Below are 5736 nucleotides of genomic sequence, written 5' to 3'. Positions count from 1 at the left end.
CATTTCGATATTTGGCAAAACTATACAATATTGTAAAGGTTCAAAATAAAATAAAATTTAAAAAAAAATGGAAACAAAGGCAGATTTTATTTTCTTGATTTTATTTAAAATCACTGTGGACGATAACTGTAGCCGTGAAATTAAAAGACAGTTGCTCCTTGGAAGTAAAGCTATCACAAACCTAGACATCATATTAAAAGCAAAGACATCAGTTTTCTGACAAAGCCCATATAGTCAAAATTATGACAGATCACTATGTACACAGTAAGTCAGTATGGCCTTGGCTCCTGGGAAGGAAGCTTTATCAAAGGAGTACTATGACTGAAGGTCCTAGAAGGGGGGAATTTATCCTTATCTTCAAAATGGACTTTCTTTACAGTGGCTCAGACAGTTAAGAGTCTGCCTGCAATGCTGGAGACCGGATTTAATCCCTGGGTCAGGAAGATCCATGGAAGAAGGGAGTGGCAAAGCACTCCAGTATTCTTACCTGGAAAATCCCACAGACCTAGAGGACCCTATTGGGTTACAGTTCAGGGGGTCACAAAGAGTCAGACACGACTGAGCGATTTTCACTTGCAGTTTTTTCAGTAGTCATGTACGGATTATGAGAGTTGGACCATACAGAAGGCTGAGGGCCAAAAAGTTGATGCTTTCAAATTGTGGTGGTGGTGAAGACAAGAGTCCCTTGGACTACAAGGATATCAAACCAGTCAATTCTTAAGGAAATCAACCCTGAATATTCATTGGAAGGACTGATGCTAAAACTGAATCTCCAATACCTTGACCCTCTGATGGGAAGAGCTGATTCATTTAAAAAGACCCTGATGCTAAGAAAGATTGAAGGCAGGAGGAGAAGGGGATAACAGAGGATGAGATAGTTGGATGGCATCACTAACTCAGTGGACGTGTGTTTGAGCAAGCTCTTGGAGATGGTGAAAGACAGGCCTGGCATGTTGGGGTCTCAGGCCACGGGGTCGCAAAGGGTCAGACACAACTGAGCAACTGAACAACAATAAATCAAATTAAACCAAGTCTATACCTTATCAGCCAAATGCTACATCAACTCAAACATTAAATTCGTTGTTGGAATCTCCCTGGGAATATGGTCTATTTTTTAGCATGGTTTTCAACTTCTCTTCAACATTAACATATAATTCTTACTCCAAGATGTAACCCTTGGCAATTTCTGCAAGAGACATGATCCTTTTTTCCGTATTAGTTTCCATTAATAAATTTGGGAGTTTCATTAAGTCTAGGAATGAGTTGTGCAAATAAATATCAGTCCCAGAGTTAATGATTATCTTTTCAAAAACAATATCATCTTCCAACCTCCAAAAGTGCTTTCCTGGAAAATAATTTAAACAATGATGTATGATTAAAACCCAATCCGTCTCCTTCCCAACCTCTGCCCACTATCACTTGGGGGTTGTTTAGTCACTAAATCTGTCTGACTCTTTTGCAACCCCATGGACTGTAGCCCACCAGGTTCCTCTGTCCATGAGATTTCCCAGGCAAAAATACTAGACTGAGTTGCTATTTCCTTCTCCAGGGGATTTGCCAGCTGAAGGATGGAAACTGCATCTCCTCTGTCTCCTGATTGGCAGGTGGATTCTTTACCAGGGCACTGCCTAGGAAGCCCATAGATTATAGATACATAAATCTGCATATGTATAACTTGATATAATAAAGCTGATGCCAGATGTGCATGCATGCTGTCTCTCAGTCCCGTTTGACTCTCTGTGACCCCATGGTCTGTAGCCCAGCAGGCTCTATTTTCCATGGGATTGTCCAGGCAAGAATACTGGAGTGGGTTACCATTTCCTCCTCCAGAGGATCATGCTGAGTCTCCTGCATTAGCAGGCAGATTCTTAACTACTGAACTACCAAGGAAGCCCCCATCTACCCTCACTATGCCTGCACTAAAGTAATTCCATCAAAGCAAAAGGTAAGTTGAATTTTAAATAATTCTAATATCTTCTTATTTGAGGTCCCACCAGGTTACTGCTAGCTTGTTTGTAATCTAGCTGCTTTTTTATTGCTTTCAGCAGATTTAATATCAACTGCCTATCTATTGTCAATGTCTTTAAAACTCTTTGACTGGGTCCCTAATGGAAAGACATTAGATGACAAGGCAAGTGATTTCCCCACCTTCATTTTGGTGTCTGACATCTTTAATGTGATTAATGATGTGACCAGGGAACCGAAATCACTTGTCACCACTGGATTGCTAATACAATAGCCAAAGCTCAAAGGTGAGGAAGGAATGAGAACAAAAGTCTTCTCTTATTTCTGTTCTCTACTTCATCAAGGAGATAAACAACCTACCTTGTGTGAACCTCTTTGTAATAGCAAACATTTTGTAACCTAGTCAACACTAAAGAAATGAAAAATGTGTTTCATTTGGTGTGTGCATGCTCAATTGTGTCCATCTCTTTGCAGTTCCAAGGGCTGTAGCCTGCCAGGCTCTTCTGTCCATGGGTTTTCCCAGCAAGAATACTGTAGTGGGTTGCTATGCCCTCCTCCAGGGGATCTTCCCAACCCAGGGATTGAACCCACTTCTCCTGAGTCTCCTGCACTGCAGACAGATACTTTACCACTGAGACACCAGGGAAAGCCAAAATGTCTTTATTTGGTTCCATTTTTGTGATGAATGAAAAATAATTATTTTAACTTTAAAGATTAAGAGTCAATTCTAGGTGATTGAATGATGGCTATAAAATAGAAAAGAAATAGCTGGATCTGCACCTTTAAAAAGGACTAAGAAGAAAGGTAGATTCACCAATGGAAGTGATTGGCTCATGTTGATAAAAAGCCCAGCAGAAGCTTTTGCTTCAGGCACACATAGTCTGTCTTGTTCCTCCTGTCTTTCTCTTCCTCTCTCTACTATTTCCCCTTTCTCCCTCCATTTCTCTGCTATAATTTTCTCTGTTGTTTTCATAAGTCTGGAAAATAACAGAGAGAGAGAGAGAGAGAGAACTTCTTTTCTCTCATAGTAGTAAAATCCCCAAATTGATGTAAATGTGGCTTGGACAACTTGCTTAGTCTTAGAGGATGAGAATATGTATATTGATGTGTTTATATGAGACCAGACATGGAGCAGGGAGAAGCAGCTCACTGAAATGTGCAACATACTCACAAGGGTGGGAAATTGTGATGGTTTTTCATACATAAGAGGAAAAACCAATCCTTAAGAGTCAAGCAATAAAAATAAACTATCTACCAAAGGAGGAACAAATGATTTTTTTCTTCTTTATTTTTTTAAATTATGAAAAATATGATAACACATTTATAGGAGACTTGGAAAATACAGAACAAAATTACATATAGTTCTACTATATATTACATTTATTTTTTTGGTGGGGGGGAGTCAAGTCATTTATTTGTCTTTTACATGAAAACAAAATTGAGGGAGGGTGAACAAGAGGGGAACTAGCTGGCTGCTTAGATTTTTCTGTAGTCGGAATGGGGCAGCCGGCCTTGAGACAGGAATTGGGGGAGCAGCACAACCTGGAGCAGCAGATCCAGGCCAGGAACACGACAGGAGTGACCGAGGAGGCCCTCAAAGAATTCAGCATGATGTTCAAACACTTCGACAAGGACAAGTCCGGCCGGCTGAACCACCAGGAGTTCAAATCCTGTCTGCGCTCCCTGGGCTATGACCTGCCCATGGTGGAGGAAGGGGAGCCCAACCCTGAGTTCGAGGCCATCCTGGACACTGTGGATCCTAACAGGGACGGCCACGTCTCCCTGCAAGAGTACATGGCCTTTATGATCAGCCGTGAGACCGAGAACGTCAAGTCCAGCGAGGAGATTGAGAGCGCCTTCCGGGCCCTGAGCTCCGAAGGGAAGCCTTAGGTGACCAAGGAGCAGCTGTACCAGAACGTGACTCGGGAACAAGCCCACTACTGTGTCTCCCACGTGAAGCCTTACGTGGACGGCAAGGGCCGCGAACTCCCCACTGCTTTTGACTACGTCGAGTTCACCCGCTCGCTCTTCGTGAACTGATCCTCTGCTCCTAGGTTAGCCTGGCCCACGCTGCTTGCCCTACCGTCGCCTTGCTGCATGTCAACTCCTCTCTGTGCTCTTAAGAAAAATACTCCAGACAGTGTTGCTTTCCAGTGTAACCTTAATTTGCTTAGCTTGGTTTAAGATTTAGTATATATTACAATTATTTTTTAAGTAAATTAAGATTTTTAGTTGGAGTTTTAATATCAAACTTAAAAAATAAATAGAATGAATGAACAGAGAAATAAAATTAATATTCACTCATTAACAGAATGAATATATAGTAGAAGGATATAGTAGACCTGAACTATGAACCAATTCAATACAATTAAGATTTATATAATTTCAGAGGACAGTAGGATCCTGACCCAGGGATCGAACCCACTTCTCCTGAGTCTCCTGCATTACAGGCTCTTTACACAGCTCTTTACTCTTTATCATTGCAGATACTTTACTGCTCCTAGATTACAAACTAGAAGACACTGGAACATATCTATGGACATAAAACAAGGTGAAAATTTTCATGGTCTAAAGGTATTAAAATCATACAGTCCATTCTTTTATCACTGTAGAATTATGTTAGAGATCAATATAAAAAAAAAGAAAAAGAAAGTTGCTCAGTCATGTCCGACTCTGCAACCCCAGGGACTATACAGTCCATGAAATTCTCCAGGCCAGAATACTGGAGTGGGCAGCTGTTCCCTTCTCTAGGGGATCTTCCCAACTCTGGGATCAAACCCAGGTCTCCCTCATTGCAGGCAGATTCTTTACCAGATGAGCCACCAGAGAAGCACAAATATCAAAAGATATTTGAAAATAACCCATATATTTTCAAGTTCAATGTGACATTTACAAAGAGAGATCTTTGACTTAGCCACTAAAGCCTAAACAAGGAACAAAGGACTTTTAAAAAGAAGCTGGGTTTGCATTTGGTGACACAAACTTTTTTCTGTAGAGTTATATGGACAGATGGGCATTTTCATTCATGGTCAATGGGAAAGTAAACAAGAATTTTCCTGGAGAGTAATTTGGAAACATTTTAAATATGAATATATACCATCCTAGAAATTTTTACTAAAGAAACAATAAACCTTCACAAAAATGCAATTAGAGATGATGTGTATCTCATTGTATACATGACCACAAAGAACTGGCAGCAATCTAAATGTCAAAAAAAAAAAAAAAAAAATAGAGGAGAAGATTAAAAAAAAAAAGGAAAGTGCTATTTTAAAATTTACATGTTTATTTGTCTATTATTGATTTATTTGTATAATCTGAAAAGAGGTTAAGAGTATACATCAAGAGGCTAAGAGTATCAGGATGCTTGAAATATGGGTGGGTTTTTCCGCCTCCTTTCTGCTAATCTTTATTTGCTAACTTTCCCTCATTGATATAAAGATGTAGTTAACTGTATAGTATTTGTGTTCTGAGACGAGAGTAGCTCGAACACAGATTCTTGATTCACTGCAAATACCCTTTCTAAAGATGTCCTTTTCATTATAGGGGACTGGAATGCAAAAGTAGGAAGTCAAGAAACACCTGAGTAACAGGCAAATTTGGCCTTGGAATACGGAATGAAGTAGGGCAAAGACGAATAGAGTTTTGCCAAGAAAATGCACTGGTCATAGCAAACACCCTCTTCCAACAACATAAGAGAAGACTCTACACATGGACATCACCAGATGGTCAACATCGAAATCAGATTGATTATATTCTTTGCAGCCAAAGATG

General features: G+C 40.1%; 1 pseudogene; it reads left to right on the top strand.

The window, feature by feature from the left end:
* Positions 1–3350: 3350 nt before the first annotated feature.
* LOC113896552 lies at positions 3351–4105 on the top strand (annotated as a pseudogene).
* Positions 4106–5736: the final 1631 nt, after the last annotated feature.

This window comes from Bos indicus x Bos taurus, chromosome 7, assembly GCF_003369695.1.
Source record: "Bos indicus x Bos taurus breed Angus x Brahman F1 hybrid chromosome 7, Bos_hybrid_MaternalHap_v2.0, whole genome shotgun sequence".
NCBI lineage: Eukaryota > Metazoa > Chordata > Mammalia > Artiodactyla > Bovidae > Bos > Bos indicus x Bos taurus.
This window is presented reverse-complemented; position numbering and strand designations above follow the sequence as displayed.